This window comes from Lynx rufus, unplaced genomic scaffold (genome assembly GCF_022079265.1).
Source record: "Lynx rufus isolate CCGP_SWC_20201006 ecotype Redwood Valley unplaced genomic scaffold, mLynRuf1.p SCAF_17, whole genome shotgun sequence".
Classification (NCBI taxonomy): domain Eukaryota; kingdom Metazoa; phylum Chordata; class Mammalia; order Carnivora; family Felidae; genus Lynx; species Lynx rufus.
Genome location: NW_025814831.1, coordinates 6,539,771 through 6,561,496, shown reverse-complemented (window position 1 = coordinate 6,561,496; position 21,726 = coordinate 6,539,771). Strand labels below are relative to the sequence as shown.

The window sequence follows — 21,726 nt, the reverse complement described above, 5'->3', positions numbered from 1 at the left end:
CCGGGGTTCACGCGGCCCGGACACCAGCCTACACCCCGTCCACCGGGCCAGTCACTCACTGCTCCTCCTGCCCTCAACAGGACACCCGGGCTCCCCAGCCCTTTATCTCAGAAGTCACCATGGGGCGCCTGGGTGGCTCAGTCGGTTAAGCATCCGACTTCAGCTCAGGTCGTGATCTCATAGTTCGTGGGTTCGAGCCCCGAGTCGGGCTCTGTGATGACAGCTCAGAGCCTGGATCCTGCTTCAGATTCTGTGTCTCCCTCTACTCTCTGCCCCTCCCCTGCTCATTCTCTCTCTCTCTCTCTCTCTCAAAAATAAATAATAAAGACTTAAAGAATAAAAAATAGATAAATAAATAAAAGCCACCAGAGAAGCCACCAGACCCTCGGCCAAAGCCACCTCTCTATAGCACTGCCTTGGGAGGCGGACCCTGCGGGACTCATAACACACCTGTGCTGTGGGACAAGCTGGACCATTGGGCCACCTAGGGAAAATGAGGCATCTGCCCCCCGCACACAGCCGGCGCTACCCGATGAGCCCCTGGGTGATATGGATATCATGCCCGCCCCCCCCACTCATGCTCAGCTGGCGGTCCCCTCCCCAGAAGGCCAGAACCTCCCTCCGCTGGGGCTGGGGCTCGGCCCAGGCCTCAAGAGCTCCAGCCCATCCATCAGCAAGGCCACCAAGGCCACACTCTGAGGCTACCCCCAGCTACGGGAGGCAGTCTGTACACAGAGGTGCCCCCTCTGCCCAGTGACCTGCCTGCTGGGGGGCACTATGGGCAGGGCCTTCGGGAGCTCCGCCCACCCAGCCCTGGCCTGGGCCCAGGAGCATCAGCCCAGCCCGGGAGCAGGAATGGGGGGGACGGCCGGGCCCACCCACTAACCCCTGAGAAATGACACAACAGGCTCCTCCCGCCCCGAGTCAGCACCACTCAGCTCCCAGGAATGCGGGGCCTGCTGGAGAGGGAGGAGGGCTGCTCCCCCACAGGCCTGCCGCCCTCACCCTCAGGGATGGCACTGGGGAGCCCCCATGTGGGGGGCTGCCCCCCACACCACCTCACCACCCCCCAGCCCTGCAGAGCTCCTTGACGGCCAGGAAATCAAGGCTCTGAGTTGAAGTGGTTTGTTCACGGCACAACTCAGGGCAGCAGCGGAGGTGGGACGGGAGCCCGGGGCGGAGGGTGACCCCAAGGGCCTCCTCGTTAGGACCCCGTGTGCATGCCCTGTGCCCGTCCCCCAGCCTCAGTTTATTCTCAGTCAGCCAGGACGGACAGACACTTCCCACATCACACCCACGCAAACAGGCCTGACGGGAAAGGCCTCAGGGTGTGCCGGGCCCCTCTGGGCATAGGGAGGCAGAGGGTTCCCTGGGACACCAGCCGGGGAATCAGTGGACACACGCTGCAGAGATCTCCCAGCTCTCTCGTCTCGCCCTTTAAGACAAGGAGGCCCACATAACTAGCCGAGCCCTGTGTGGCCTCCCTCTGGGTGGGGTCGGTGGGGGAGGGAAGACCCACCCCGGGGGTGCCACCCGGCAGCCCCAGCATCTGGCGAGGGTCCAACAGGCATCCTCCCCACTTTGCAGATCCGGAGGCCGAGAGGAGCGGCGTCCCCCGCTGCGGGCGGGTGAGCAGGGGAGCCCCGGGCCCAGGCTGCCAGACCCTCTCCCCGCCGCCCGGGGCCCACGACCCCAAGCGTCTGGCTGCTGTGAGCTGAGAGCACAGCACCGTGAGGAGGAGCTGGCACGCGTCCCAGAAAGAAGACGTGATTCTTGGTCAAGCCTCTCTCCTGGACCCTCCGCGACCGCCTGATTCTCGGGCACGGCGGCGAGCCGGCCCCCCCTGCTCACCGCGGCCCCCACCGGGGGCAGCACTGCCAGGCACAGCCCTGAACTCAGGAGCCTGCCAGGGGGCCTGCCCTGCCCTCCACGAGCCATCGGGAAGTGGGCACATTTCCGCCCCGGTTTCCTGGTATGGGGGTGGTTCTGTCTCCCTCTGCCAATTTCTAGGGGTCCACCAGGAGCTCCTAGCATTTCCTTTTTTTTTTTTTTTTTTAAGTTTATTCATCTTTTTTGAGAGAGAGAACATGCGAGAGCGAGCGGGGGCGGGACAGAGAGGGAGAGAATCCCAAGCAGGCTCCACGCTGTCAGCGCACAGCCCGATGCGGGGCTCGAACTCACGAACCCTGAGATCGAAAGCAAGAATCCGGCGTGAACGACGGAGCCACCCAGGTGCCCCTAGCACTGCCCCTCTTGGTCAGACCACAGCCGGAGTCACGGACTGGGAAGGAGTCAGCAGATGTGCCGACCGAGCCTCAGCGCCCTCTCTGGACTGCGGGCGGGCCGGACACACACCACTGTTCCTGCCCGAGCAAGCCAATCCCTCGGCCACGGCCGGGTCCAGCCCGCGCCTCCCAGGATGGCAGCGAGGAAAAGAGAGCGGGGACAGAGCCGGCACCAGGAGAAGGGACACAGGCGAGGCCACAAATGACCCAACAACGCCCCAGCCCCCCCACCCGCTGCTGCCAGGAGCAGACCTCAGGGCCCACGGGCCACAGCACACAGGCCACACGGGGGCACAGACCCGGCGCTGCCCCCACTCAACCCACCGTTACGGTTTGCCCCAAACCCCACGCAGCTGCAGAGAACACAGTATCTTTCAGACCACCAGGGTCTGCTGGGCTTTTCTTTCTCATTCCCAGAGCACAACAGGGGAGGTCTCAAAACATTTTAAATCATCTGGTGCGTCCAATGGAATCTATCCTCAAGAGGTCGTTCTCATTATGAGGAATGCAGACCGTGTGTGACAGTGGCCAGAAATGGAAACAACCATTTGTCCGATGACCGCAGAGAGCCACGCCCTGTCATTCAAACGACGCTGAAGAAGGATGTCCCTCCTCGACAGTATGGAAAACCCTTCACCACCACCCCCCCCACCCCGTGGAAAGAACTGGACGTAAAAAGGTGCACACAGTTGGTCTTGTGCGTAACAATATCGATGCAAGGAAACAAATTCAGGAGGGAGGTACGTGGGGACATCGACGGTGGTGCTCACATACGGGGACAAGTGACTATCCGCACCACTCGTTGTTAATTTTCAAATAATCTACTTCCAGAAGAGGGAGAAATCTTTCTTTTATTAAAAAAGAGAGAGAGAGAAAGGATTCAATTCTCACACCAGCATCTTGCCGAGCCGCCCACGGACATCACAGAAGCAGCAGGGTGGCCAGGAGGATGGCCAATCAGTGCCCCCTCTGCCCACCGTTCCCAGCTCTGGTCTGGGGGCCGTTCCTGAGGCCTGAGTCTGCCCCTTCCCCCCCCCCCCCCCCCGGAGTTTAAGAGGATTCGAGGCTGCCTCGGCCACATTCAAGCCCATCCCCACACTCAGCTCCCCAGACCAGGCTCTGCTCCCTGCCAGGGGCCCAGGAACCAGACATCTGGTTGCCCATGGGTCAGAGCAGGTGTCCTGCAGCAGGAAGAGTGGCAGCAAGGTGGACCTTCTGGAACAGGGGAGGATGATCCTTCCCAGCAGCCTCGGGCAACTCGTGATCCCGCTGGGCGCCTCTGAGCCCCAGCCTCTCGGAGATGAGTGTGTAATTAAATTAATCCCAGGGTTTGCAGTGGTGAGAAACAGAGCCCCAAGGGAGGGATGCGTCATTTCCCGGCTCGGCTGTTTGTGGGGAAAATGAGAGGTGACTACTGAAGGGACCCCTGGGGCTGGGCTGGCCGGTGTGTCCCCTCAGACCCTCCGCAGGTTGCTCCCAGGCCTCACCGGACCAATTCTGGAGGATTCACAATGCAGCTTCTATCTGGGGGCCGGGGGGGGTGGCGGCAAGGGAGAGGGGCCTGCGATATTCTTGCTTCTGAGAGCTAGAGCGTTGGCCCTCGCCCCGGCCTCCTTGCAGATCCTGTGTTCCCGGGAGAACATGGAGGGCCATGCAGCCCACGGACGGGAGGGTCTCATGGAGCCCACAGGGTCTGCAAGATCCCCTCACGGGTACAGACCACGAGTCCACCCCTGCCTTCTCACAGGGTGGGTCTGGCAACACATCACATCCCCCCCTCCCGGCCAGGTACCCTCCCCAGCCTCACCTCTAGTCCGAATGGTAAAACTCTGAGGGGTACCGGGGTGGCTCAGTCGGTTGAGCATCCCACTTTGGCTCAGGTCATGATCTCACGGTTCGTGGGTTCGAGCCCCGCCTCGGGCTCTGTGCTGAGAGCTCGGAGCCTACAGCCTGCTTCAGATTCTCTCTCTCCCTCTCTCTCTGCCCCTCCCCTGCTCACACTCGGTCTCGCAAAATAAATAAACATTAAAAAAAATTAAAAAAAAAAAAAAAGAAGAAGAATTTGGGAGCCAGAGGCCACATCCAATCATCCCTGTAAACCCTCGTCACCAACTCAGCCCTAGGCACATAGCAGGCCCTCGGGAAAAGTCTAAACACCTGCCAGGTGGTCAGTTCTCCACCCTACAAGGTCCCAGTGGCAGGAGCTCCAATGAAAAGCACTCAGCCTGAGACCATGTGTGACACAGCACCCCCACCCCACACAGGACACCCCAGAAAGACCCAGAAGCAGAGCATCCAAGGTGCTAAGAGCAGGTGTCCCTCCGAATCTCATCCAACAGCAACGGCCAGCCACACCGCGAGCTTACGTCTGAGTGTGGGTGCGGCGGGGGTTCAAGTACACGCGGGGTGTGTGGGAGGTGATCCCAGGGAGCCCAGGTACGGGAGTCGGGAGGTGAGGCGGGGAACAGAAGGAGCCGATGAAGCTGGTGTCAATCTGCGCGGGAGGGTCTCAGAGTTACCCCCTGCCCCAGGGCTCGCTGCTGGGGGCAGCTCGCGGGGGACAGGTGCTAACGCCCCAGCGTTGCCCACCCGGAGAGCTACAGGCACCAGCAGGTGAAGTGGGCGGTGGACACGGAAGCAGTAAGTGCCACGGGGATCTGGGCAGAATCCAACAGTGTCTGTCACAGCTCAGGAGAAAGTACGATCTTCCCCCTCTGCATAGGAAGGAGTGGGGGCGGGGGGGGTGTACAATGACACACAGTGACACATGGGGCCTGACTCTCCAGCTGCTTCCCTTCCCAACCCTGCCCCCCTCCCAGCCGCCTCCCGCGGAGCGGGGTCCCCACGAGGTCTCGGGGACAGGCAGGCTTGGTGGCAGGCCATTCGTTCGCAGGAGACCGGGCCGCACCCGCCTTGGGCCTCCTCCGTGGGGGTGGCTGACATTTCCACACCGCCGCTCAGTTGATGACATTCCCTTCTCCTTCCACTTCATTAAGATGGGCCGGCACCGGGGCCCGTGGCTCCATCGGGGCAGAAGGGCCTCATCAAACGCCAGCACATCGTCGTTCCGGGCGTCCGGCCCTCTGTCCCAGAGGGTGGACCCGGCTCCCGAGAGCACATCTGCTCTCCCGTGGACTTGGCTTCTCGGCTTCTCTCCCTTCTCCCCAGCCAGGACTCCGCCCCAAGGGACAGCAAGTGCCTACCACTACCTGTAGGTCGGGGCTTGGAAATCAAAACCAGGGGGGCCAGGCCTGGGAGATGCCCCCAACGTGCAGATGAGGTAACTGAGGCTCAGGGAGGTGAAGCGAGATTCGTAGACCACGCACGGGCGGAGCGGCCTCCTCCGGTTCAGTGCAGCCCCGGGCTCTAGACGGAAGCAGAGGCCACCCTACCTGCAGCGCCCGGCCCCCGCTGGCCAGTGCTCAGTCCCCGAGGGGCCTCTGCCCCACCCTGTCCCGCCCACAGGCCAGATCAGCAGGTCTTGGAGCTGCACGGCCCTGCCGCCCTCACGTCTGACACATCGCACTCCCGGTCCCCTCCAGCAGCACCTGGAAATGGTCCATCTTCTTAAGGGACCCGGGGGATGTTCTAACCCCAGGCTCACCTACTTCCTGAACGCTGGGCCTCTGCTGGACAGAAGCCTCTGGAATGTTGAAGGCTCCCGACGTAGGTGAGGAGACACGAGAAGCTGTTTCCTGACCTCAGTGCAGTGCGCCCACCCAAACCCTCCCAGGGACCCTGCCAGGAGGGCAGCAGAAAGCCTGTCCTGTAGAGGAGAAGAAGGATGCTCACAGAGTGACCGGGTCTGCCCAAGCTCACAAAGCCAGGCACCAGCAGGACCAACGAGCCACGCATGCTCGTCCAAGGGCATGGTCCCCTTCTCAGAGGGTCCCCCAGCCTAACGAAGGGGGCAAAGACTGAACAGGTATATACAGCCTGGGGGGTTGAGGGCAGGGAGAAATCAGGGGCTCCTTCCTGAAGGAGGCGGCACCTGAGCTGAGCCCTGGACTGAGATGAAAGCAAGCAGAGCTGATAGGCAGGCAAGTGGAGTGGGGATGGAAGGCAAGTCTGAGCAGGGCACAGCGTGAGCAAAGGCACAGAAGCGAGACCATGGCAGGCAGGTTGGGGAGCACCTGAGCTGCTCGAAGGCCATCAGTATCTGCTTCCTGGCACACACCGCAGCCCGGAGAGGCGCGGGCTGAATGTGAGACAGGTATTACTTATGGATGAAGGCGAGAGGACTGAGGGAGGCATATCGGGGGGAACATCGGGTTCCCGTGAGGACGCCTCTGAGCCGTGGCGGCACTGAGCCAGGCTGGGCACCTTGGCCCCTGCCGCTCCCTCCTCTGCCTGGTTGCCCACCTGAGCTGCCGGGCAGGTGTGCAGGGGGGCCCGGGCCAAAGCCACTAGCCACAAGCTCAGCAGTGACTCCCAGAGCCCCAGGGGTGGGACAGGGTTCTCACATCCACGCAGGGCATTGAGAACGGCACCTGCTTCCCATTCACACACTGAACTTCTACTAGGTTAGGGCAGGAGCCGAGCAAAACCCCCAGCGCCACCCCATGTGATCCTCATGCCAAGCTGATGAGACGGGTCCTGTCATTACTAGCCCTGTTTAGTGGAGAGGAGCCTGAGCCTCAGAGAGGTTAAGTATCAAGTCCAAAGTCACACAGTGAGAACACTGCTCCACAGCCTCTGTGCCAACAGGCTGGCACCCAGCCCCTCCCACTCCACCTCCATGCCAAGACAGGCAGGATCACGGAAACCTTAACTCAAGAGATGAAACGGAATGGCCACAATCGGAGCCCCACCCTCTCCATCCTGAGCCCACAGAGGAAAGAAAATTAACTGGCGCTGAGAAAAACAAATAATTGCGTTAATGAAAACTGGGACCTGTCCCTGCTGGCCATTCAGCCTCTCCCAAGACACATGGCTGCCCTGTTGCTCGCTGTCTGCCCCTCTGCGTGCTCTTGCACAGCTCTGGGGACCCCTGTGGATCAGCACCCTGTCTACCCAGGGCCTCAAGGGTGCCTGGCGTTTAATTCCAGAAAAGCCACATGGCTCCCAGACCCGGACTGCAATCTCGAGGGACCAGCCAAACAGGAAGCTGTGTCCAAGTTGGCTGATTCAGAACGTGCCCGGCTTGGATCCGCCTGGTCGCCTCTGGTATTCTCAAACCGAACACTCAGACTCGTTTCTCCATCTACTACTTAGGAAGCCTGGCAAGTCCATTTGAAACGGTGTCATTGTTTCCAGCCAGAGGGGAAGAGGAAAAAGAGAATTCCCCTCCTGTTAATTTCACGCCCAGAAATTAACCTGTATGTGCAGGTGTGGGTGAGGGCACTGTCCAAGTCTCTCGCCCCACCAACCCTGACTTCACTGTGAATGATTGGAAATTATCCATAAAGGCCAAGAACCAAGGTCTACCCGGCTGCCTGGCAAGGACACCTAGCCACATCGGGGCCAGTGGCTCTCAGCATGGCTGCATGGACACTCCCCAGGGACTCTTTAATATCTGCTGTCTTCCTCCGTGAGATCAACTGCATTGAACTCTAGGGCAGGTCCCTGGACGTCCACATGCATTTTAGATGTCCTCCAGGTGATTTTAACACATAGGCGAGGCTGGGAACCCCTGATCTATGCCGAGCAGTGACTGTTCCAACCATCCGCCTCTCCAGCTCCACCTGTGAGAAGCCCCTCGCCCATCCAGCCGAAGTGCGGGGATTTTGCTGAGGCTGAGGCATGCAGGACTTAGGTCTGAAATGGGGTTGGGGTGGGGAAAGATAACATTTACTGAGCCCCGAAACATACGTGGCAAGCCCCCTTGGTAGCAAAAAGGGGGGACGTAGACTACTTTCGGGAGAAAGGAGGGGGGTTGTTTTTTTCATTAGATGTCAGTCAGGTCTCTATTGAGCGCCAGGCCCTGCGTGATGGAACCAACCGTCCTTCAGAAGACGCAGGAACAGCGGGGAGGCATTGGCGGGGGCAGGACACCAGGAGACTCCAGCCATGTGCAGAGCTGGGAACGTGTGGCCAAAGAAGCAGGCTCAGGAAAGTGGGAAAACCTAGGTGTGGTGGGGCCATCAGACCCAGGGGATCCCTGTTCCCAGACACACGGGAGCCGGAGGTGAGGCAAAGAGGTCTGACGTCTCCGCAAGCACTTCACCCTACACATGAGAAGCGGTGGTGGGGCTCAAAGGCTCGGGAAGCAGCATCACGTCTGCACAGGCTTTACTGACTCAGTGAAAACAAGAATAAATTATCACGAACCAGGTGGTGGGATTGCTGGGGTGGTGAGAGCCCAGAGACGAGAGCTCCGTGTGGAACGGACTCCACGGAAAGATGCCAAAGCACGTGGAGGGGGCAGACTGGGACCCAGAGAAGCTTGCACACCTGGCACGTGGCCCACGTGGCATCCTGTGCCTGTGGGGCAGAGACGGAGTATTCTGTGAACAGAGTTGCAGCAGCTGACTGGCCATCGTCTGGAACAAAATTTGATCCCAACCTCACACCGCACACAGAAAGCAGTTCCAACGGGGACAGAGCGTTCTACGTGAAAAGGCAAACTTGAAATCGAGGCTCTTCTGAGACGTGCTACAACATGAATGACCCTTACAACTTCATGCCACGGGAGAGAAGCCTTCACAAAAGACCACATACTGTAGGCTCGCGTTTGTATGAAACACCCAGAACAGGCAAATTTATAGAGACGGAAAGTAGATCAGCGATTGCCAGGGGCCAAGGGGAAGAAAGATTGGGGAGTGACAACTCATGGGCACGGGCTCTTTCCAGGGTGATGAAAAGGCTCTGGAATCCATTTTCATAGTTGTGCAACTCTGTGAATATACTCAAAAACACACTACACCGATTTACATATAAACCATGAGAATTTTGTCTCAATGCAGCAGTTACAAAGATGAACCGCCTCAGCTTTCAGGTACAAAGGCTTTCTCACTCAAGAAACAAAAAGAGGCGCGCCCGGGTGACTCAGTCGATTAAGCGTCCGACTTCGGCTCAGGCCATGATCTCACAGCTTGTGAGTTCGAGCCCCGCGTCGGGCTCTGTGCTGACAGCTGGGAGCCTGGAGCCTGCTTCGGATTCTGTGTGTCCCTTTCTCTGCCCTTCCCCTGCTCATGCTCTCGCTCGCTCTCTCTCTCTCTCCCTCAAAAATAAATAAACACAATGGGGCGCCTGGGTGGCTCAGTCGGTTAAGCGTCCGACTTCAGCTGAGGTCACGATCTCACGGTTCGTGAGTTCAAGCCCCACGTCAGGCTCTGGGCTGATGGCTCAGAGCCTGGAGCCTGTTTCAGATTCTGTGTCTCCCTCTCTCTCTGACCCTCCCCCGTTCATGCTCTGTCTCTCTCTGTCTCAAAAATAAATAAACGTTTAAAAAAAATTTTTTTTTAAATAATAAAATAAATAAATAAACACTAAAAAAAAATTTTTTTTAAAGAAAAGAAAGAAAAAAGAACAAACCATAAAGGGAAAGCCTGTCAAACCCCGTTGTGTGAACATTACAACCTTGCCCAACAGCAAACAACAGATCTGTGGGCACAGTTAGAAGACCGGCTGTGGTCGGGGAAGCGCCGTGTTCAAGTCCCGCCCCGGAATGCACAGAGGGTCACACGGAATACACACAGGACTCCTATAAATCAATAAGGAAATACGTGAGTACGGGCACAGGCTCCATGGGAGGTGAGTCACAGACGGAAATGGGCAAGAAGACGCCCGCTGCGTGCGTAATCAGGGAAATGCAAATTAAGACAATGAGATGCCATTTCAGTTACCGGACTGGCAGAAAGTGTGAAGGGGTAAGTTGGTGTGATGGCAAGTGCGTAAGCACCGGGGAGCGCGGGGTGCCCACTGGGGCACCTGGCACAGCTTCCTGCCCTATAGAAGGTGCGCACGCCCCCAAGGAGCCCAGGCACAGCTGTGCGAGGAGACACGTACAAGAACGCGTCCGCAGCACTGGCCACGGCAGCGAAAAATAGGACACCACCACAACATCCCCTTGGAAGACAGGACAGTCTGTAGTTCTGACCAGACAACGAAATAGGAGAGGTAGAAATGAAAAGAGATAACTAAACGTCCTCAGATGACTGGGGACAGGTCTCAAAAACACAGCGGGCGCAGGTAGCTGGTGGACACACACAGATACAACGTCGTGCAGACAAAGGGGCATCGTCACACGTCGCTTCCGGATATACGACCTACCAGAGAAGCAAAACGCTACGCAGGAGAATGATGAGCGCCGAGTTCCAGGCTGAAGGTCTCTAGCAGTGGGGGTCGGGGGGGGGGGGGTTGGGTGGAGACACGGCGCACCCCATCTCTACCTGTAACACTTTGTTACGTAAGAGGAAAGGCTCAGAGCCTAACGTGCGTTATCGTTGACGATCTGATGAGAGTAGGCAGCGGAATAAATAGTTGTTTCCTTACTGTCCAAGCTTGTTGCTTTTTATAGAATTCCTAACAAAAAAATAATGCTTTTTACGTAAAAGGAAAAGAAGAACAGCACAACGCACCCTCCAGAAGAGACACTGGAGACTCCTGATGGCAGAAGGCCCCCTCCCTGGCCCCCGGGTACCAGGCTGCCCGTGGCAGACGTACAATGGGCAGTGGACTCCTTGGGGCCACCCTCTCCCGACGGGTGCAGTCCAACCGCGGCGGGCCAAGAGCCCCCCGAGGAGAGGAGGGGTCCACAGGATGGAGAGGCTGCCAGAGGCAAGGTCACCTTCCTGCCAACAGCTAGGGGACAAGAGCAAGCCCCTTCCTGCCCCACCTGCTCTGTGACCTTGGACAAGCCCCTTCCTTGGGGAACAGAGAAGTGGGGGTGGGAGTCCCAAATGACCCAGACAGCTCTGAGGGCAGGACAGGGACGCTGGAACCCCAGCAAGATAGCGTCCCTGCAATTAGGTGGGGCAGTGAGGACCCGCCCAGTTAGAAATGACAGACTTGGTGTGGGGACAGCAAAGTAAACTTCCTGTTTCACGTAAAACCCACAGCATAGTGACTACGGGCCAAAGGATCACCCACAAGGCCCAAGGCCTGCTTAAAGGCGCCACCGCCCCCCAAAAGTCCTGGGGAGGGCGCACTCCTCCGGCCACAGGAGGGCCCAGCCCCTTCCCCGCCCAGGGATCTCCAGGCCAGAGGACAGACCTGGCGGTGGCAATGCCAACAACAGAAGCCACCAGCGCATGGCAGCCGTCGAGGTTCCTGCGGGAAGGGGCAGTGTGGGGTAGAGAAGGAGCGTTGTCAAGGGCCCCGGCAGCACGGTCCATGTAACCAGAAGCCTCAGTTTCCCCACATGGCGTCACAAGCGACTTGTTCTGGATGAGGATCTCAGCCTCGGCTAGTGCAATGCACTCAGCAGACTACCGGCCCCACAAAGGTGCCCACACCTTAACCCCCAGAGCCTGCGAACACACGATCTCACACGGCTGCAGGGACGAAGGAGGAACACAAGAAGGGGGTCAGCTCGGACCGTCCAGGTGGGCCCAACCTGATCTCGCCAGTCCAGTGTTTAACATCGGAGAGCCTGGGGGCGCCTGGGTGGCCCAATCGGTTAAGCCCCTGACTCTTGGTTTCAGGTCATGATCTCGTGGTTTGTGGGTTCAAGCCCCATGTGGGGTTCTGCGCTGAGAGTGTGGAGCCTGCTCGGGATTCTCTCTCTCTGTCTCTCTCCGTCTAACCCTCCCCAGCATGCTTGTGTGCACTCTCTCTCTCTCCCTGTCTCTCAAAAATATAAACATTAAAAAAAAAAAAAAAAAGCTGCCGTGAGGTCTAAGAAAGGCAGCAGCTCTGAAAGCCCCAGGCACTTAGTAGACACTCAGTAAAGCCACCCCATCCCCCCCACTGCCCACCGTCTAATGGCATGACCTTGATGGGAAGGAATGGCCCGCCAAGGGCACGCCCACGTCTGCGCTGAGCCCGAGGAGACAGCGGCGCACGCCGGGCCTGTGATGTCAGGCCACACTCACCTCCACTGGCTCACCCGGGCCCCCAGCACCTGCCTTCTTTTCACTCTCCAGCACAGGCCGGTGCATCACCACCGACTTTAAAAAGCGGAGTTATGAATCCCGTTTAGCCACGTGATGCTTGCAGGTTGTTTGAAGCAACCACGAATCCCCTTTGGTTGTAAAGTAAACACCTCCTCGATCTCAAGTTGAGATTTTTGCAGGATGTGGAGTCTAGGGGCCGCTAAGTGGTGGTGACGTGGGGACGAGCTGGTTCCACGCGCTTCTTCTCAGAGGAGCCCTCCCAACCATCAGCTCAGGGGCTAGACAGACCCCAGTGACCAACAGCCAACCAACACAGACACAGAGCAGGGGCCTATGGGGAGGCTGGGAGGGGCAGGCGAGCGAGCAGGTGACTACAGGCTGAGACCAGAGCCCCCGCCAAGTCCAAGCTCAGTCTCCCCGCAAACTGCGCTCCCAGTTCAAAGCCCCCAGGGAACAAGGCCCAAGAGATGGCCCCAGGCAAATCCAGGCAGAAGAGTGAGCCCAGCAAAGAAGAGAGGAACGTGGCAAGAGGAGGAATGAGCCAAGCCATCACTAACCCCAGCCCCAGGCCCACAGAGGGGAACCCTGGGCTGAGGGGGAGGCCAGGGAGGATGCCTGTGGTCACAGATCACCCGGAGGTCTCATCTGACTGTCGCCAGGCTGGGGGAGTCCCGGTGTGAGGCTCAGGGAAGAAGGATAAGGCTCTTCCAGGCCAGGCCCCCAGCCCCCTGCACCATGAGCCCGAGACCCCCACCCCCACCCCACCCAGGCTGCCCCGGCCGAGCCAGGGAGCAGACAGGGCCGCTCTCCTGGGACACAGGGTAGATGGGCAGGGCCCGGGCTGCTGCGATCCTGCCACATGACCCAACCACTCGGGAAGCTAATACCCCTGTGTGCCTGCCCGAGGTCAGTGTGGGGGCCAGGCTGGCTCCAGAAGGCCTGGACTGCCCCGGCCCGGGCTGGGCCCTCACTACAGTTCCAGGAGGAGGTATCCCTACCACCCTGTGAGGCATGCCTGGGCGTGGAGTCAGCAGGTGCGGGCCGGCTGTGTGCTAGGCAAGAGCGTCCATCCCCGAGCCTCAACGTCCCCTTGGTACAGCGGAGGGACATCGGGCACCCGGAGCCTCCGGAAGGAAAGGGCTGGTACTGCTGGTGTTGGTGCCGATGCTGGGCCCAGGGTGTCTGCGGTGCAGGGGACCCCCCACTCCAGCTGTCACCCGTCTGCATTCTTCTCCCACCATCACCTGTGGGCCTGGATCTCCCAATGACCCTCAGGCCCAGGGTACCTCTCACCCAGGAAACTCAGCTGAAATTTCCCTTTGAACCCATATTTCTCCCCACATGGGAGGGGGTGCATAAGCTTCTGGGGTTCAAAGGTCACCTGCTCACCCTGCACAGGACTTGGAAAACCTTCCACTTCCCACCATGACATCGGGTAACCCAAAATAGGACTGACAGGCCAGGAGCCCACTGTCCTGCTGGCCAGGCACCTGTTACCCCAGGCTGCTGAGGACGGGCCAGGGGCCGTGATCCTCAATGAGAGAGTGACCTCCCCTGACAGAGCCAGAATCAAAGGTCAGGAGAGAGGGGCGCCTGGGTGGCGCAGTCGGTTAAGCGTCCGACTTCAGCCAGGTCACGATCTCGCGGTCCGGGAGTTCGAGCCCCGCGTCGGGCTCTGGGCTGATGGCTCAGAGCCTGGAGCCTGTTTCCGATTCTGTGTCTCCCTCTCTCTCTGCCCCTCCCCCGTTCATGCTCTGTCTCTCTCTGTCCCAAAAATAAATAAACGTTGAAAAAAAAAATTAAAAAAAAAAAAAAAAAAGGTCAGGAGAGAGGTGGAGGGTCAGCTAGGCCTCTGTAATCACAGCTGTGTGACCTTGCACTAGTGAATCAACGTCTCTGAGCCTCTGCATCCTCATCTGTAAAGGAAGGAGTGATGCCCCCTCACAGGGCTGCCAGGAGGATTCTGGAATACCCAGGCTCAGGAATTTGGGGAGGGGGGGGTGGGTAGCGAACAATCTTCTCACTGGTCCTCCCGCGGCCTTTACAAGCACAAGCCTGGAGTTCGAATCCCCTCATGGCACTTGAGCAAAGGACTCCTCCTGAGGTCTAGGCGTTGCCATCTGAGACAGAGGCCTCCTTCTCAGAGCTATCTTCTGGAGGAAGCCCACGTTGGGCGCCTCACCCAGGCCGGCACCTGGTGACTCTGTGCCGACCCCGCCTCCCCGCCACCTGCGGCCACGGGAGCGGTGTTGTTCCAGTAATTCCATGAAGCTCTGCCCACTGCTTTGCTGCTTAAACTCCCCAGGGATGCTCCCCCCACACAGGTGCTCCCCCATACTCGGGTGCTCCCCCCAGTGCTGCTCCTCCCTGGGGTGCTCATCCCCACTAGTACTCCCCCCACAGATGCTCCTCCCCCACGGGTGCCCCCCCATACACAGCTGCTCCCCCCACTGCTGTTCCCAGGGGTGCTCTCCCCAGTGCCGTTCCTCCCTAGGGTGCTCCTCTCCATCGATGCTCCCCGCATGGGTGCTCCCCCCAGTGCCGTTCCTCCCCATAGATGCTCCCCAGGGGTGCTCCCCCCCAGGGATGCTCCCCACCCCTCCGAAGGAGCTGTGGTTGCCCCCCCCCGCCCAAGTTCTTCCACAGCGCCTCTGGCAGAGCCTACACTACTGGGAAGACGCCCCCCAGCCCCTGCCAGCATCAGTAGGCCAGGCGCCCCCCGAGTGTGCAGGGCCCAGGCCTGAGTCCTTCCCCACGGGACCACGCACACCCCTCTGCGGTTCCAGCGGAATGGCATCACACACCAAGCCTGGCGCCTGGAGAAGGTTAGCACCCCTCACGCCCTTGCACCTTGCTCTCAATCCTCGAAGCCCTGCCCTGGGACCGAGCGGGAACCAGGAGCCTTCTCCACAGGCTCAAACCCCCACCCGGGGCTGAGACATGACCAGAGAAGCTCGTCACCATAAACAGTGCACACGGGCACCCGGGCACCTGCAGTGAGGGCAGCACTGTGTGCACCAGGGGCCTGAGCTCAAGTTCTGGCCGTGCCACCGCGTGCTGTGTGACCCTGGGCAGGCTGCTGCCCTCTCTGGGACCCCAGAACGCTCCTCTGTACAACGCGGAAGTGGAAAGCCTCTAAGGGCCCTTCCGGCACAGGTAGACCGGCACGCCACCTGCCCACGCAGCTGTTTCTTCAAGGAAGATATGAAGGAGAACAGACGCGAAGCTGCAGACAGCCGGCGCTAGGATGAGGTCAATGTTTGGTTACTACCTAGAATAAACAGGCCTCAGTCCTTCAGAGGAAGCTCCACCCCCTCCCCCACCCCCCAGCTGGCCAAGTGCCAAGAGGAAGGGAGGGAGGGAGCGGGTGGGGCACAAAGGAGTGTGTCACTGCTCCCACAGGTGACAGGTGACAGCTGGGCGCCAGGAACTGCCCCACAGCCAACCCCAGCTCTCCGCAGAACCACCACACAAGGCGTGGCAGGGGACCCCGAGGGGAGCTCGGGGTCAGGACAAAGGGGCCTTTAAGGGCAGCCGGTCCCAACCTCTCCTTCTAACATCAGGGCGAACCAGGGACCCCAAGGTGTTCGCCAACTTGTCTGAGGTCACAGGCCGTCAGTGGCAGGGCCGGGGCGAGAGCGGGCCCCCGGGCCCCCAGGCTCCACGGTGACCCTGTAAGGACACGTCAAATTCCACCTCCCTTCTCCTCTCTGGCCCACAGCCAGCTGTTTGTCCCAGGCAAGGTGACCATGACAATCACAATGACAGCTGGGGACTACAATCACGTTGGATAAAATAAGAATCCTGTGTCCACACTGATAAAAACCACGTGCACACACAGGCCGCTGCGGGAGAAGGGGAAGGCCCTCCCGGCAGAAGGCCAACCACGGAGAGTAGACGGAATGAGGGAGCCAGAAGTCACCATCCACGGGCCAGAGTGACGACCCATGGATGCCAACCTGGCAGGTGAGGGTCCGGTGAGGATCGGGACAGCACGGTCTCAAAGCGGCCCCACGGGAGATCTATCAATGACAAAGATCACTTCGCTCGCCCCACAGCGAGGAAAACTTCGAGAAACCTCAGAGACCAATGGATCCAAGGTTGCTGGGACCCAAGATGACACACTCTGGGTGCCTCCCGACAGGATGGGCGAGCACTCAGCATATCGCCGACGGCGGTTCCCACCCAAGACCCTCCGACTCGAATCACGAGGCAACGTGAGACTGAGCCAAACACGTGGCGGGTCCCCACTCCGCGAAAACTCCGATGGACCGTCACAGGACGGCTGCGTAGGCAGGGACGCTAAAGACTGTGCGGCGCGTGGCCCGGACCGGAGCCCGATCAGCAGACACCCGCCACAGGGCATCACGGCCAGCTTCCTCACGCTGACCCCCGTGCGGGGGCGACGCGACTGAGCCCAAGTATTTGGTTCGGCCAAAACCACAGAAACAAGGCAGAAACGGACAGCAAGAATGATAAACATCTCCTCTGCTTGTAGATGTTTTAAAAACGGGAAAATGCTGAGCCAATGCCAGTCACACTGCGTCAACCTCCGACACTGCCATCCTGAGCGCCGTTTAGCCGCATTCCCCAGAGTGGCTTCCACGGGGGTCGCGCGGAGCCCCCGCCACGGCCGAACGCCAGCCGCACCTGCACCCGGCCAGGGGCGACCGGCCAGGGGCGACCCATCCACTGCTGTGCATTAAAGGGGCTGCCCCAGTCCAGCAGGAAACCATCTACGTTTGTCCAACAACAGGCAAGGGTTACATAAATTCTGGTTAACCCCCCCCCCGAAGGGATGTTTTGCAGACACTGACAAGGTTTACGAAGATGGAGAGGGAAAAGCATCTGATGCAACGTTGAGTGAAAAAAGCCAGATTCCACATTAAACACGTGGCAAGATAATCAGCAGCCAAAACAGTCGTGCGCGGAGGAGAAAATAAACAGTTCGACCAGAGAGGAGAAATCTTCAGAGCAGGGTCTGGGGGACTGGGCTAAATGGGTGCTTTGGGTTTCTTTCTACTTGTCCAAATCCACCCCCTACCCAGTCCCTGACAAATGCATACCGCTCTTTGAAGTAAGTAAGTGCCTCCCCCCCTCCACTGCACACAGCAGGGATTGCTTCCTCTTGCAGGAGCTGCTCAAGCCAGCTGCCTCCTTGGGCGGATGTGTGCTGGGTACCGGGGATGGGGCCCCAGGAGCTCTCGGCAAAGCGCTGCCTCTCCGTGGATGTGACGCGGCCCTCGCACCTGCCCACGCGTGCAGTGTGGGGGTATCTTAGCTCAGACGTGCAGCCAGGGTCAGGCCTCCGTGGAGAACGGGCAGGTGTGAGGGGGCTGTGCTGGGAGACCCCGGGATGGCTCACGAACCCCCTGAGTCTCCGCTTTCCCATCTGTGAAATAGTGATGATCGCATGCGTGCATATGTGTGTGTACGTGCGCGCGCGCACACACACACACACACACACACACACACACACACACAGGATTACTGTAAGGAACGAAGGCCCGCAAAACCACCCTGCATAAAACCACAGGACAGGAAGGGGAACGGTAAATGCCACGCATAACAATTCCAGAGCCTTCCATCAACCAGCTGCCAGACAGGCCCGCACCACTCCTAATTCTGACTCTCAAGGACATCCAGTGGGTCCAGCCCACTCCTTCCACATGGACATTTGAGCCCATCAGAGGAGGGTGCAAAGAAGAAGCGTCTTAGAAGGCCCTGGAGGGAGGCTCCTCGATTCAAAGCATGCCTCCACCCTGCCACCCGGCCCCGCAGCCCGGAGAAAGGGCCATGCCGGTCACACACCCCACAAGGGCGCAGTCTGGTTAATCAACAGCCACAGCCCAGCTCTGTCCCAACACTGGAGCCCATGGGAACCTCAGAAATGCCTTCTACAGAAAGAAACCAAGGTCCGGAGAGGGGCTGAGCCTCCCTGGGAGTCACAGAGCCAGGAGGAGAAATCAAGCCCCCACCCAGCCCAGGGCCTGCCTGCGTTCACTGCGGCCCCAGAGGGATTCTAGCTGCACTGAGCGGTTCAAACAGCTCCCCCAGAGCCCAGGGGCCAAAGAGCTGATCAGGGAGACAGCCATGCTCTGACAGAGCTACTACCCCCGGCTCAGCCAGGGCCACATCCTGCCGCAGCCACAGGACAGCCCTCTGTCCAGCTAGGACATCTCACTCACCAGCATGAACCATCAGACGTGGCACCGCCCCTGGACACCGCCATGTTGGAACATCCTTGGCCTCTCATGCTACGCCGGGCTGAGAGCTGGGCTGGCACGCCACATCATATGGCCCCAGCCTGTCCAGAGGGCTGGGCCAGGCGACCTCTGTAGAGTTCCCCACTCCCGGCCAGGTCCTCCTCCCACAAGGCCCAAACACAGCCTGGCCCAGGTAGGGCAGCCCACACCTGGGCTGGGGACCAGGACAGAGTCCCCGGCCCTTCTTACCTGTTTCCCCAAGGGCACGCTGCCTTTGGGGTGGGGGTTGGGGGGGGGCTCTGCCTCTCTTTTCAATGGAGCCCAAGCGTCCCTCTTGGTGCTGAGGTCCTGCTCCAGGCAACAAATGACGAGGTTGACCTCGACCAAGGCACTGAGGAGGAGGCCAGAAATGGGCAGTCACCTCCCCACAGGCCGACCACTCTGGTCTCCTGGGACCCAAGGCCAGAAGAGCCTCTAAATGGGCAGATGTGAAAAGACCCCACCCCAGACCCGAAGCTGAGGCGGGAGACCCGTGTTCCTGACCTACAGGCCTTGGGGGGACCGGCAGGGATCTCATCCCTCCCGGAGACAAGCGGTGGCCCGGGTGTGGCTCAGCGGGTGGCCGGGGGCCTCCCTGGTGGCAGGGCACCTGGCTCCAGGGGACACTCACAGGGCCGCCGGGCTCCTCCCACTGGAGAATCAGGGCATCACTAAGCTTCGATGCTCACCCTGGACACGGAAGTTGGGGCACCTCGGCTGCTACTCAATGCGCCTTCCCTACGAGCAGGTAGATCCTAAAGTCGTCGGGTCATACACGAGGAAACGGCCCCCAGAGCCGTGTCACAGCTACCCCAGTCAACCGGGTGTGAGGGGACCTCTGCTCTCAGCACCCCCCTCCCCCACCTCAGGGTCAGGGGCCCCAGGGGCAGCCACACTATGGTGTCCTTAATCGGTCGCTTTAAGACGTAGCCCATATCCCGCTCTGTATGGAAGCCAGCGGACCCCGTGTTGGGATGTGTTTGGCTCCTGGGGTCCCCTCTCCGGGAACCAGAAGCACAAGTCCTACACTCTGGAGCTGAGGAAGCCAGGGAGAGGCTGGCTCGAAGCGGGATCCCCCAAGGTCACAGACCAACAGCCCTGAGAGTGTCCTAGCCTCTGCCCTGCTGTCTGTCACCACACTAGGGGCTTCTGGGGGCCCGCCCCCAGCCAACAGCTCACCCCAAACCCTGCCTGGGCCTGAGCCCACCCAACCACAGGAGAGATCAGGCAGCACCAGCCTTTCTCCGGGGCTCAGAGGGAAGAGAAGAGAAGGCTTATTTTACACCTCCTGGCACTGGCCGTCTTCCTAGATCCTCAGGATAATGCACTGGGGCCCAGCCCCCCACCGCCCACTTCTACGTCCAGCCTCTAAAATTCGGAGATCACACAGACTGGGGAGAGGGGGCCAGGCAGCAGCAAGTCCACAGGGAGCCACCGTGGAAAGAGGGCCTGACCAAGCCAGCCCTACACCCCAACCTCCCTCCTGGACCTGCAGGTGTCTCCCTTCCTCCCACAGGAGGCAGGACCCAAGCCTGCAAGTCTGTGGGGAGGGGGGCTCACCAGGCAGCATTGGAAGGCTGCGCCTGTCCAGAGTAACTGTTCCCCGGAGCCCCAGGGTCCTTCAGTAAACCAGAGCACCCGAGGGTAACTTTCTCACGGCTGCCACTGATGTGATAGGCAAAATTAAGCCCCTACATGTCTGGATACGTGCACTGGGACAGCATGAGCTTGGACACGTTACTCTGGCAACGGACCCACACTGGCATTCCTCCATTTACCCAGCCTGAAAAGACACTCGCTGGGGGAAAATGCACTGGGGGCCAGCCAAGGGCTCCTAGAGAGGCAGGGCCAGGAGGAGGCGAGGTCGGGGGGTGGGGGTGGGGGGACCCACAGCTGTCTCACGGACAGGCAGACCCAGACCCAGACGCTCAAGGGCGCCTCCTCCGTGCTGGGCCCTGGGGTCACACACCCCGAGGACAAGGGTCTGCCCCAGGAGCTCACAGCAGCAAAGGGGTGGGGCCGGGCTGATGCACCCACAGGAACAGGGGTGGGGAGGACGGAGGGTGCAAGGCCAGGGGGCAGGGGGTGGGGGTGGGGGTGTCGAGAACAGAGGGCAAAAGAGAGAGAGATTGACACCCAGCCTCGCCTCGTGACCTTGGCACCCGAAGGTCCCTAAATTGCTGCTTTCTCAGCTGTGGGCCTCTGCGGCACTGGTGAGATTAAATTAAATTTGAAAAGCCTAGTACGGTGCCTGAGCCCCAACAATACGTGTCTCTGCCGCTCACAACTTTGTCCCGCTCATGGCATCCCTACCAGTCACTCGGGCCTCAAGGGCAGTGGGGGCCCGGATCATCCCTCTGCCTCCGTGAGCTGTCACCCCGGGCCCGCACAGAATCGGAGCTCCACACCTCTCAATCCGAGACTGAGCCTCCATGGGGGCAGGGGGGGCAGCCTGGCCACAGCCACGGCCACGGCCACAGCCACATGGCACCACAACTGGGTTGAATCAGGGCCGCCCCGTCCATAGGAGACCGCATCCAAAACCCAGCCAGGGTCAGCCTGCCTTGCGGGCGGACGGAAGGCTTATTCAGGACAGGCCACTGCCCGCCCCGGGTTATGTGTGTGCCACGAGAGCTGTCCTGGGACCCACAGAGCATAAAGGAGCCACTTCCCCGAACCCCCTGCACACCTCACACTCGTGCATGCACACATGCGCACACACACATTCATTCACACCCGCGCACACACATGTATGCACGCACACACACATACACACACACACGCATATATACTCACGTGTGCATGCGCACGGCCACGCGCGACACTCCTGCACACCTACGTATGCACATCGCACTTATGCACACACAGGCGTGCACAACCTTACAGGCACGCACACACAGGTACGCACAACTGCACTCACACCCACGTGTGCGCGCAGACCCAGGTACACGCACGCCCACACGTTCCTGCCCTGTCTCTCTCTGGGGTCTCGACACTGAGGGAAAACACTATCGAGCCGGGAGCAGCCAAGGGGTCATTTATTTTAATTATTAAAACAGCAGCCACTTACTCTCGAGCCGTCTATAATGCCACTTAATTACCTAGTACATAAAACCGCCTTTGCATCTTAGCAGGGCAATAAATCAGCTCAGAACCAGAGTTGCTTAAAGCATTCTTGCTGAAGACGCAGGGGGGGTG

General features: G+C 59.7%; 1 protein-coding gene across 1 annotated transcript in view; it reads right to left on the bottom strand.

The window, feature by feature from the left end:
* CCDC85C (coiled-coil domain containing 85C) overlaps positions 1 to 21,726 on the bottom strand; it is a 75,532-nt gene that overhangs the window by 16,925 nt on the left and 36,881 nt on the right. The window lies entirely within an intron of this gene.